Source organism: Melanotaenia boesemani, chromosome 13, assembly GCF_017639745.1.
Source record: "Melanotaenia boesemani isolate fMelBoe1 chromosome 13, fMelBoe1.pri, whole genome shotgun sequence".
In the NCBI taxonomy this organism is placed as follows: Eukaryota; Metazoa; Chordata; class Actinopteri; order Atheriniformes; family Melanotaeniidae; genus Melanotaenia; species Melanotaenia boesemani.
In genome coordinates this window covers 31,706,713-31,720,435 of record NC_055694.1, presented here as the reverse complement: position 1 = coordinate 31,720,435, position 13,723 = coordinate 31,706,713, and the positions used below count along the sequence as shown (strand labels likewise).

Genomic DNA, 13,723 nt, shown 5'->3' with positions numbered 1-13,723 from the left:
CCCCGACTTTCCAGGGTTAAGTTAGCATGTTAAACTTGTTAAAAAGCTGAACACGAATGGCTTGCTTGAAAGGGTTGCAGGAGAAAGGCTCTTCTCTCTAAAAAGAACATGGCAGCACAGCTTATGTTTGCAAAGCTGCATCTAAACAAATCACAAGACTTCTGGAACAATGTCCCTCAGACAGACCCGACCAAAGCGAAGATGTTTGGTCAGAATACACAAAACACCAAACACAGCATACCAGCAGCTTTCAGCACGGTGGTGGAGGGTTGATGATCTGACCTTGTTCTGCAGCAACATGACCTGGACACCTTGCAGTCACTGAGTGGATCATGAACTCCTCTGGATACCAAAGTATTCAAAGTATCTGTCTGACAGCTAAAGCTTGGCTGAAACTGTCTCATGCAGCAGGACGATGATCCCTAACACAGATAAAACCCATGACATGAAATGTTTCACCTGAAACCTGATTCAGTCATTTTCTGCCACAAACTCACCAGACTGCAGTTTTTTACTTGGACAGTTTTCATGCAAAAAACATCTACTGGGAATTTCCGGTTAAATTAAGTACACTCATACACACACATCGACCTCGACCTCGCCTTCACTTTCACACAGTTGAAAACTCACACTTCATCACATGCATTAAAACGTAATGTGCATGACTCTCAGATCTATTTCTGAGCTGAGAAGTCTGTTGCTCTTCAGGTGAGAAAGCGAAGCTGTGTAAATATTCACAAATAGATGCAGACTCATCACATGGGTAATTATCCTTTGTCCTGTTCTGGAGATGTGGCGTTCAGTAAAATATTCTCATCTTTAGAGTAGACTTTGCTTTTGTGGCCAATGAAACCAAAGTCACTAAATCATTAACTACAGAAGAGGTGATTTATAATTATTTCTGCTATTTCTACAGCAGTCCCAGCAGGGACATACCACTTATCACAGGGAAAAAACAGCCTTATTAAATGATGCTGTTTGTTTATGCCTGTTTTCAGTAATTCTTTGCTTTGATCTGTATTTCAGCTAACCTTGTAATGGTCTGCAGGTTTGGAGTTGTACTTTGGTTTTTGTCTTCATAGGTTTTCATGTTTTATCTTTCAATAAGTTTACTCTTTTTCTGAGACTTGCAATTTGCTTTGTTTAGTTTAGTTCTGTGTTGTTTTATTTCTACAGCCTATTTTTTGGCTTTTGGTTTTCTGTTGGCTTTTTTTTTTTTTTTTTTTTTTCCTTTCCGAATCACTCAAATCATGAAACAGACGTTACTTCAGGGTTCCTTCTGAAATCCTAAAAAAAGGAAGAATGGAAGCTTTAATTGGAATCAAAAGGAGCTGAGTCAAATCATGCCAGACTTTTACTGGTCGCTTGGTTCAAGGTTTGTAAATCACTCTACTTCAGTTGGTTAGGGTTCTTCCCTGTTAGCTTCTGCTGTGCTGTGGCTAAATTAAGGCTTGTGGGGAGATCAAAGATGTAGCTGCTTTCTTATTTTACTCATCAAGATTTTGGTTGCTCAGTATGAAGCTGATGACAATGACGGACTGGGCTCCTACGAAGAATCTAGATCATGATAGAGTGAAACAGCCGACTGTGGTTTGTTTACATCAAACACATGTAGCAACGATGCTAAAAACAAACGAACCAGTTCAAAGATTAAACCTTTCTTGGATAACGTAGAAGGATCTATTACATCTCAACTTTTTATGCTATCTAGAGCTAAACTCACACCTAAATATTAAAAATGATCAGAAAACCTAATTTTTGTTCAACATCAACCATTTTGATTTGTTTGACCACCACTTCATTCACTGGAAGTAAACAATTCTGCTAAAGTTACCAGCAACTCACTAGTTCAGATTCTGTCAGGCTTATTTCACTTTATTTATTTTGTTTCCTGTTGAAAAGTCTCCAGCTACTGCTGTGTTTTGGGTTATTTCAAAATAAAGACTTTATTTGCCACATCAACCTGATTCCTGGCCACGGACCTACCTTTGGGTCCTCCTCTAACCAGAATGCAAAGCAAAATTAAAACAGCGAAGACAGAAGTCTGTCTGAAAGCAAGCTGCTCTAAGTCAGATCATGTTTATCGACAGAGACTCAGCACTTCGTTGATGCTTGACTCTTCAGCTCTTTGTAGATATCAGGCTGACCTAGAGAGAAGGTCTTTGCACTCATTCAAAAAGGAATCTCAACATACAACCGATTAGTTCCTTCTAGCTGATGGTATTTTATCTTTAGCTGATTTTTAAAACACGTGGCGTTCCTCAAGGCTTAGTTCTCAGGCATTTTCAGTTTAGCTTAGGTGATACAACATTGAAGAAAATATAGATTTACATAATCACCACTAAGTGATTGATGACCTACATCAGCAACAAATTCATGACAGGAAGGAACCAAACAACCTCCATCTAAAGATAACCCAAGCAGGGTTTTGGTATAAATTAAGACTCAGTTATTTCTGTGAATTTCTAATGAAATCCAAAACTAACTGGGGCTTGGCTGCAGTTGTGGTTTTAAATTTCAACCTTTCTTTCAAAAACAGCCATTCATTTCTCTCTTGCTTTTGGACTTGACCTACTTTTCCTCTGTTGGGCTTTGGAAGGTTTTTCCTGTCTGTGTTTTGATGGTTTGGCCAACTGATCCTGGTACAGTTCCTGGATGGTTACACCAAACTGAAAAGTAGGTCACATGGTTACTACCTGTGGTACGGTGATTCAACTAAATAAATTACTGAGTTTCCTTTCAGGATGAAATGAAGACATTTTTTTCATGTTGTATCATGATGTAGATAAACTTTATAATTTCACTAGTCTGTGTATAGTCATTAAATGTGAGTGAATGTAACACACACACAGAGAAACCTGCTCGGTTACTAACACCTGTTAGTTAGTCAAACAAAGTGAGGAGGAGTGAAAACATTTGGGCTGTAGAGAGCATGTGTAGCTCTCTGCATCTCTTAAAACAGCTTCCAGGTGGTGTAGCAGCCCCGGGTTGGCACAATGGATGACATATAATCTCCCATAACAGCAGCTAAGCACAGATGAAGTCTTTGTGCTCAGATTTAGGTTGTTGCCATGTGCTTTGGCTTGATGAAGCTGATGATTTCAGAGCTAATTCATTTGAGTTTGTGTTCACATGAGGAAATATTAGTAGCTTGTTAAACACCAGCTTTGCAACTGATGGCTTTGTTTTGTTGCACATGGACTGGCCACTGAATGACTTCTGATTTGTGGATGAAAACAGCTGTTTTCTCTTGGCAAACATTTGCAAAAAGCGCTTGCTCAGACAGCTGCCACAGTTTCGTCACAGCTTTGACGTTTTCAGTCAGACAAACATCAATGATCAAGGCTGCTGATGTTACAAATAAGTGCACCTGAAACACAAACATAGCTGTTTGCTTTCTTTGTAGTTCCAGCATCATCTCAGTTGCAGTTGTATAACTACAGTAAACGGTAAATTCAGACCACTACAGTCTTTTCCAAACCTGAGAGCTGCAGCTGCACAGAAAAACCTGTTTCCTGTTGTTCTCCCCTCAAACGCTGAGGTGCAGTTACAGAACAGACGCCTGCTGAGACAACGGGCCTCTCAACAAAAAACAGCTGAACGTCCACCTGACCGTCCTCCAAAGAAGGACCAGAACAGGATATTGTGCTTTGTCTTTTCTGGATATTTTACATCTTGGCATTAATTTTCAGCCTGTGTGCTTGATTTGTGGTACTTTGTGGTCATTTCGTGCTTCATTTATGTTGTTGAATTCTGAATTTGCCTTATAGTGTTTGAGGTTATGTGGTGTCATTTGCTGTGCCTCTGTGTTCTGTATTGTCTTGATTTGATCTATTTTACTTTTTTGTCTGATTTTGGTAGTTCAGTCCTTTCCTTGACTTTCTGCCTCATTTGAGTTTTACCTGCAGTTGGAGGGTTGGCGGGTGTTAGTTTCCAGCTCTGGAAGGCTGGCTGTTGCCATCCTGCTCAGCCAATTATTTTCTCGACGCATTTTAACACACAAACATAGTCATGCAGGCGCACACACGGATCTCTGCACCTTCTGGTTGCTGTGCTCTTCTGGGGGTGTTTGAAGCCCACGAAATGCTGCAGAGCACAAAACACTGATTAATCTTTCACAAACACACACTTGCATTACACGCCACAGTTGGAGCATTGCAGACTGTTTATATCAGCCTGTTTCCCCCCCTGCTGCAGTAAAGCTGGTCAGTGTGTATGTAGGATCTGAGCTGTGCAGACATTATAAGCCCTGATCATCCACCCACAGCCCTCGACAAACACTCACACAGATACTGTATAGAGAGGGCTAGTTAGCATTTTGCTGCATCATGCTTCAGTCTGTCTGAGGAAGCAGAAGGAAGAACTCAGCACTGCACCTGCTCAGAATACAAGCTGATGACAATGACTTCAGGATTTCTACTGTCTCTATTTCATTTTTCTGCTTCACATATAACCTAACCAAAGCTTGTCAGATTTTTATCATTTAGCAGGAAATGAAGCAAAGAAGCTAAATAAATCATGAACAGGGTGAACTTTTAGCATCATGAACTGATGTCCAAGAACTTTCTCAGGTCGCTTCAGTTTTTTTGTCTTGTGCAGTCTGATGCTGAAGACAACGCAGTTAGATCTTCATCACATATTCCATCAGGGTGTTTTCCAAGACTGAAAAAGCTCAGCATGTTGTCAATAAAATGATAAATATAGTGGGCTTTCTTTTTACTTTGGCGTACAGATGCGCTGTCGTACAATGTTTTTGTTAAAGGTACAAATACTGTTCATACCTACAAATCTTCCAAACAGCCAGTATTTGCAAATAACGTAAAGAAAAAAAGCCTTAAATTGCTTGTAATTAGCAGATGATTGGCTCATTAGCAGACCTGTGCAGAGCTTGTCAGGGATCCATTTAATTTGAATCAGATGTGCTGCAGCAGGGAAACATCTAATGCTTGCAGGATAGTGGGCCTTGAGGACCAGCGTTGGGGACCATTGTACTAGACAGTACATACATCGCACTATGTTCATCACTAGCAGGTAGTATGTGACCTTGTTAATTGTTCATTCTGTAGCACGCTATGAAAATTTTAGGTTATTTATTTATTCTTCACCAGTAAAACATATACTGATATTTATAACGCTTAACAAATCTGTCAATCTTTACTCTTTAATCAAATAGTCGTTGATGTTGCAGAAGTATACTTGTTTTAATATGGGTTTGTACTTTACATGCACGGGGTCAATACTTGTAGAAAAACTTTTATAAATGCGTGTCTTTATGACACAACTGTTATATTTAGCTATGAAATGGAAGGGTGATGCTAGCCTGAATGTGTACATCAGGTGTGTCCAGCTCCCGTCTTTGAGGATAGCAGTCCTGCAGGTTTTAGATGTTTACCTGCCCAAACACACCTAACTCAAATTAAGTGGCTCCCCTTATTAGGTTGTTGTGAAATTCTGTCCAAGCATGTTGACTCATTAATCTGATTCAGGTGCTACAGCAGGAAACATCCAAAACCTCCAGGACAGCGTTGCCGTTGGACATCCCTGGTGTAGAAGAACAAACTGCTGGCAGTCAAATAAAAAATCAAAACAAAACAAAGATGATTTCTAATGTCTTGTTTGTCATTCCACTGCAAAACAATAAGAATAAATCTATAATGTAATATGGCATGTGACAGCCTGGTCAGACACATATTGGAGAATTGTTCCAAATCAGAGCTTTACGCATACTGCATATTTTGAAATAGTTCACATACAAATCAGTAAAATCTGTATGTACTACCAGTAAAATATATGTTCTTTTAAAGTAGCCCATGTAACAGCCCACTGTCTGATTGAAAAGCATGTACATTTGTCTGACAAGAAAAAAAAACATGAAAATCTAATAAAATACAGAAAAACTGCACCACAGCTACACGCTCCTTCCTCAGCTCCTTATCACGATGCAGCTGCAGCGGAGCTACTGAAGCTGTGTTCACAGGATCAGGACGGTTGACGCTGGCGACTTAATAATGCTAACAGTTACTGTAACATTCTTTATTAGGAGGAAACTCCCCATCCAGTCCAGTGTTTTCAACAGTTCTTGCTTTTTCTACTTCTGCAATATTTACTGTTTTACTCCACTTTCACCTGCTAACAGTTACGTTTAGGAGTTGAGATGCAGATGAAAGTTTTTATGCTGATTGGTCGCGGATCCTTTCACATGACGCGATGCTTATTAACACAAAATAACTTCCTGCCAAAAGTTTGTCGTGCCACAAGGTCTAAGCCTGGATTGTAAGAGTGCTGTGTACTGGATGTGTGGAAAAACATTCCTATTTAACAGCTTCTGCTGAGACAAGGCTGGAAATGAGCAGCTTTTTGAGCTGTAAATAATGCTATAAATAACAGAGCCCTGCAGTAAAATACAGATCTGGAGATAAATCTGCCATGATGTCCCTTTTAGGAGAACTGTGATGTTCAGAGCGGTAAAGCCTTAAAGGCTGAAGCTGACACAAACCAGCAGCTGTTTAAGTATGTAAACAGCTGATCTAGACTAAATGTTTACCTGGATTTGGATGCAAGTTAAGGTCTGAGAGTCTGAGATCAGAAAGAACTGATGGAGTGTTACTAAAACCTAGCTGGACACAGAATGAGTTCTGAACATGTTGATGGGCAGATTACGGTTTTACATTCATCTGAGAACGAAAACTGCAGTAAACTTGTCCAGTATAATTTTCACTTGTTTCCACTGAAGGTTTCAAGTGAAAAAACTTGTCTGTGTTGAGCCACCAGAAGGGAGAAGTAGATGCTATGATGCTAACAGCTGTAATTCAGTAGAAGTAGCCTAGTTGTTTTAACAAGTTGTTACTGTAACTGTTGACACCCAAAACAGTTTGCTGTTTTATCTGATATAAATTGTACTTTTGCTCATCTAAGATCACAGTGTGAGTAAATACATCAAACAATCATGACATAAAAATGAAAAACAAAAACATTATAAACAGGAAATGGAAAACAAAAACATTATAAACAGGAAACTAAATCAAAGTGGATGCTAATGCAGGAGAAGCAGCAGGCATGAGTCAGATTATAAATCTCAAATACTTCACAAACTTGCAGAAGCAGCTTGAAGTCCGGTTTGTTGTCACACTGTCCTCATAAAGACTGTGGCTGCAGGGAGGAACAATGAAGCCAAGCCTGGAATTTGCTGATGTTTTAAAACAGCAGTGAAGCTACAAGACTCCCTGTCTGTAGGCGCCCACGCAGCGCTGAGACAACCTTTAATCACGAAGCACAAGTCTCACAAGCCTGCTGAAATTTTTTAGTTGACTCTGATTAAATAAGCATTCAAACCAACAGAAATCTATTCAGATTTATCGTATTGTTCTCCAAACTGCCTTAATGGTTCATGTGAACAAAACAACCACTAGCTTGAATAACTATATAAAATGAACAATAAGTTGTTTGCTGCTCTGTTATTGTTCAAAATACTCTTATTACCTATTTAAATAGCTTAGTGTTGAAGCTCACCAAACCTTTTTGCAATAAATGTAGTTTTGAGTGATGCTAGAAGTGACTGATTGAGGCTAACTGGAGTCACTGCATGCAGGTATTATCCAGTACTTCACACCTGAATACTCAGACTGGATGCCATCTGCACACCAAGCTGTACAACCAGAACAAAACCATACAAAGCTCTCAGGACTTTCGGATCTTGGTACAATTATTAAAAGGAGACTCTGTGCTTGCTAGCCTCTTAGCTTGTTAGCTATGATGTGCAATGCTTTCAGGCTTTATATGAATTCACTGCTGCTTATGAATGTGTTACGTGACTTTTAGTTCCGGATCATGTTTGAAATATTGAGCATTTTGCCTGAAATAATTATTTGCAGGTCATTTATCATGTCTTTACTTAAACACAGAACACTCAGTGTAGTTTAGGATGAAAAGGTGAGAATATCTGTCCAGGAGCTAAAGATTAAAAATAGCTATTTGGCTAACTCTGGTGTATTTACAATGATGTTTAATCTCCACTGTAACTGTTTGATAAACTAATACGTAGTTCAGGACATTGGTCCCCGGAGGACTAGAGTTTAAGACACCTGACATAAATAGGTTTTTCTGCACATTAGTGGAAGCTTCGTTTTTTTCAATTTTTACCAATCTGACCTATAAATGTACATAAATATATGCATATAAATCAAACATGCAGGTCATAAAAAGCTTGCGTTGTTAGCAGATACGTGAAGCTGGAGGCTGTCTCCCTGTTGGTGCTGATATGTCCAATGATGAGCTGGCACTTGTAAATAAGAAAGTGTATAATTCAACTTGGGTGTAATTCATTTGCCCTTGGAAATTATGTTTGATCCATCTATCATTGATTATTGAATTAATGTATGATAGCATGATGCATCTTTGCACACCTGAAAGCTAGCTTGATTAGTTGCTTTGATTTTCTGCTTCTTTTAGATTTAGCTGCAGATTATATGATACAGGATTACTGCAGCACCTTATACTTTAAATTTATTAACATAACGTGTCTCTTTCAAAATACATATGCTATATGTATCCCCAGTCCAAGTGATAACCACAACCACAGCCAGGACGAGCAGCTGCAGCTGTGGACAGCTAGGGGCTGCATGCCGTCGCAGCTCGGCCTCTTTAGGGGCTAAATGAGCAATAAAGGCATCATGCAAAGAGTCACATCTTCTGTCCTTTCTCTGGAACCTGAGCTATAAAAACACAATGTCTGCTCCTGCAGAGATGTACAAACTGCAGCTCTTAGTGAGCTTCATAAATTTCTGCTGATGTGGTTTTTAATGGATCTGGAGCTATGGTATTCTCTACTTCTTTCATTTTTATTGCATGGTGTGGAGAAATGCTTTTTTTTTTTTGGTGTGTAATCGTTGAGCACCATTTCCCACAAGTCCAGGAGTGGAGTCTGATCTTTGAGTAAATGCACTGCAGACTGATAAATGCACTGTTGATATTCAGGGTCTCAGGAGAATCAATTGCTTCCTTTAAGACCAAAATGTGAGCAAATTTCCCCTTCTACAGAGGAAATCTACAACTAAAGAACATGTTTCTGTGAAATGTTCAGAGATATTCCTGCTTCCCAGAGGTTGAACCCCTCAGATTGGATCAAAATATTTTGTCATACAGCGCCACCCTCAGGACAAGTTTTACATGTTTTTCTGTGATGCACTGTACAGTGATGGTCTGTAACAGGCAGCCAGTGAGATCCTTTACCCCACAGCATCCATTCTCCTCAGTGATTCTAACAGACCTTAAAGCTTGAACATACCCCAGAAAGTCCAGGCAAGGAGTTGGGTCAAAGTCCGCTCAGAGGTTTCCAGGCAACAGCCTCGCTCGTGTGGGATTACAGCAACAATGCCGCTGAGTCAACTCCTTCAGCAACGCTCCCCAGCAGCCTCCATGACTCAGTTTCTGTCTATTCTTCCTCAGCACTCCCACTAGTAGAGCAGAGAGCTAATGAAGCACCACACCGCTGGGAGTGGAGGCTGAATTCCCACCAGAACTACCAGGTTGGTGTTGAGATGAAGCTACAATATGCATCACTAACATTAAGAGCTGTTAATATAACTGAGTGCTGTGATTCTGGATATAATGATGCATAAACATATAAAAATACCAGAACATAGCAGCATGAAACAAAGTTCTGCACCAGAAAGACCAAACTGGTTCTAATGGTTGGATTTAAAGTTCAGCTATTCAGAAAATGTCTCCTGACTTCATCCAGAAGAGAAGTAAATGTAAATGCTAGTTATACTGGTTCAGGGACAGTGGCACTTAATATCTCAATGCAGCCAAAACAAAATGTATTTAAATTTCAAACCTGGGCCGACTTGGACGTAGACACACACCCCATTACTACACTCATCTCACAAGTGGTCTAGAAATACACTGCAATGTAATTCTTGTTTCTGCCATTTTACAGCAAAACCTATTTTATGTTCAAAATATAAACACCATTAATCAGAAAGCTCGATGTTCTGTTTGGCTTTCAGCCGCTGAAAAAGGCAAAAAGCTTAAAAACAAGTTTGAGAGTGAAGAACAATTTTATTCTTCATCACAGTCTGAACCCTCTTAGGCGCTGTTTACACCACGATGCTAAGACAGTAAAACACAGAAGTTTGGGTGCGCGCTTGTCTCTTGTTTCCATGGTAACAGAGTTTTGGGTGGATAAACCCACAAAGTTTTGATGACTACCTCCAGATGGAAATTTTCTTGCAACGGAAGGCGATTCCCGTGAGTGTAGCTGGAAATAAAATCTTTGGCAATGACGACATATTTCACGTCATCTTGCACTTGCACACACAGACTCTGCTTAACTCGCGAAACAACAACACTGGCAGACATCCGCGTCATGTTTGTGCATCTTTTTCATTTATTTGGTCTGTTGAAGCAAAACCTGTTTCTGGTGATGTATGCTTTCAGCAACGACTCAGAGGTTACATGCACCAGCTGTTGACACGCAACGCCTCTGCTGTTTTGCAGTCTTATGAGGATGCTGTGCACATGTGTGTCAGTGCAAAGTTTCACTGCCGTCTAGAGGCCTGGCATGCGCACTACGTCGTTTCTGGCCCCTTAGTGTTTTCTCCTGCTACTACTTTTAAAGCACACCTTTCTAATCTTCATGTTGTGATGTAATCTTGGGAGGCTGTTGATTCTTGAAAAATTAATTTCCGATCATCACATCATGGAAAATCTATTTTTCCTGGTTCCAAACAGAAAAACAAGAGATTTACGAGCCGGTAGATTCAGAGAATTTTTGGGTGTGATGGCTACAGATTCACTGACCCGACTTATAGTTGATCTGATTGGTTAAAGTAGGACTTTGAAAACCTAGCCATCGTCATCCAGTCATCATCATCCAGTACTGTAACGAATAAGCATCTGCCTGGTAAAATAAGAGCAAAAAAAGAGAGAGAGAAAAGAAAAGTGCTGACACTCTTCACTGATTTGTACTTGGCTAAAACTGTAGAAATTCCTCAGCAGCTGCATTAAATTATTATATTTGTTTATTATTTTTCAACTATAGGAAAAAATCCAAACCAGTTCTGAGACCAGACCAGGTGAGCTTCAGCTGTTAAAGGAGAAAAAGCTCAATATGAAGCCAAACATGTTGTCTCTCAGTTGTTTCTGTCAAATTAATAAATTTCATTCTAATTTATTTCACTGAATTATATAAAAACCCATTACAGCCAATGGTATAAAAATAAATGTGAGGAACAATCTGAAAATGTTCAGGTAATGTGTCTTTATGATCAGATTATAACTTGATATTTTAAAATCTTTAATAATTTAAAGCTTTTTTGTCATATTGGTAGAAGTGGACTTCCTTTGAAATGATTCAACATTAATCAACAAAATTTAGTCTTTAACAGTCAAATAATAACGATAATATCTGAATTATAGAACAATGTTGAGTTGATTTATTTGAGTTGATTTATTTTCCATTGATGGAGAATTTGATGACTTGGTTGTAACATCATTTTATTCTTAGTTTCAGCTCCTTTCAGTCTTTTGTGTTTTTTTTTTTTAATGTGATGAAAGGTTTTTAAACAAAGAAAAGACGTTCACAGCTCTGCATGCTGCACTTCTGACACTAAACGGCTAAAAACAGCTGATATCTGTGATGACACTCAGTGTAACAGGATCACAGTGAGACTCCGAGGTCTGACGGGTCAGAGAAGAAAATGTCAGAACAGCAACGGCGCATCGGACGTCTGATTCTGACCGCAGATTGTCACTAGAACCACAGAACCAGAAAGCTCACATTTTAAAGTGGACTTAAACGGACCAACACAATCATGTGAACAAGTAAGTGTGTTGCTTCCAAACTGGACTGAGGGGAAGGGGGTGTAGTTTTCTTTCAAACTCAGCACCGATCCAAAACCTGTATCTGGCTCTACCATGTTCTGCAGCGGTAAGTCCTCCCTTTTCTTTTGGAGGTTGAGGAATGGTGATCATCAAGCCATCCAAAGCGTCCTCCATACCAGAGCTAAGAGACCACTGCTCCCTGTTCCACTAAAAAAATCTTGTCTTCTTTATAAAACAGAGTGGGATGAGGGGAAGAAATAAAGCAGCACTACGTAACCTTCTGTGTTTCTGACTCATTTTGATGGTAAAGTGACATTCATTGTGTATGTTGTCTTGTGGCGTCCCGAAGCTGAGAAACCACACTTCCCAAGTTTTTTCCTCTTGGAGGAAAAAATAGCAGCATCTACTTTACAGCACCACATCACACGCCAGCAACTGGATATCAACACATTGGCTATTTTTAATGCGCACCATTTTCAGAAGGAAGAGGAAAAGAAATAGAGAAAGGGACAGAGCAAGAGATGAGACATGGACCGGACAGATATCAGTTAGGATGCAAGAATAAAGATGTGACATGCTGGATCATCCTCACTGAGAAAATCTGCCAAAGTTCACGAGTGCTGCTTTTACAGACACTGAAGTTGAAAAAGCGCAAAACATTGTTCAGTTATCAAAAACTTCATGAAAGACTGTGCAGACAGTTGACTTCCCGCATGGAGCCCAACTAGCAACCATTCATTAGAACTACAAGATGAGGCCATTTCTGTTCCAGTTATGTCCGCCTGCGCTTAAGAAACAAGCCAGAAAGTCAGCACCATCAACTTGTAATTAGAAACATGTGGATTTGAAGCATCTGAGAGGATATGTGAGACATGTGACATGTGAGAGGATATCTGATAACATTTTGTTCTTGCTTTAAATTGAAGGGAGAGGTCAGCTGAAAACAGCTGTTTAAGAAAAATATGAACTGTTAGACCAAACAAGATAATTTTTTTGTCCTCTGTCCTCACATCTGTTCCACGTACACATCTATTCTGTGTGATTGAATTTAAGTTCTAATATACTTGATTTCATTGCCAGACACAACACTATGATTTTTCACTCTCACTTCTAACCTAGAAACATTTAAATGAACTGAACTTTGAACTAGTTCACGAAAAGCATAAACCTGCACAACACTGGTCCACCAACGACAGACGACTGTTGGAAAACACGTCAACCACCCGATAATCTGAGAAGTCTTTTTAAATTCTTCCGAGAGGTGAAGCTGGAAACATTCAGTGACGGGAACAAGCAAAGCTTGACAAGCTGAATCTAACATCACTGTAGTATTTTCTAAGGAGTTTGATCCAATATTTGTTGTTTGCATGTTATCTAAGATCTGAACTTTAGGAATATTTAGAGTGACTCCACCAAATGAAACAGTTTCATCAGGACATTTAAAAGGTTTAACTTTTTTCTGTGTTTTTTATCCCAACATTAAAGTTATTTAAGGAAAGTTAGTCTGTGAAGAAATTAGAAAATGTGACACGAATTCACAGCTGAGTGTAGCTGTCAGGTGATGTTGAAATGATTTAGTCATTATCAGGTTTCGTATTTCCATTGTGACGTTGTAACGGGGCGGCTAGTGGCTACATGGTCATGATTTAGCACAGCTGTTGCTACTGCTGCTGGTATTTACAACCTGTTTATTAAGCCGGTATGTAAGCTACACGTATAAAATTATCACTAAATTATAATTATGATGTAACAATTTTACTGTGTTTGTATTTCATTTCAGGAGGACATTTCCTTGGCAGTCCTCTCTTTTGACTGATCCTAATAACTGCTCTTCAATGTTTTAACAGATCATTATCATGATTTCACCACTGGCTGAAAGGGGCAACTTTATAGGGATTTT

The 13,723-nt window shown here is 39.3% G+C and overlaps 1 protein-coding gene across 3 annotated transcripts in view; it reads right to left on the bottom strand.

Annotated features, from left to right (window-relative positions):
- Positions 1–13,723, bottom strand: part of LOC121651355 (IQ motif and SEC7 domain-containing protein 2-like) — a 209,845-nt gene that overhangs the window by 74,597 nt on the left and 121,525 nt on the right. The window lies entirely within an intron of this gene.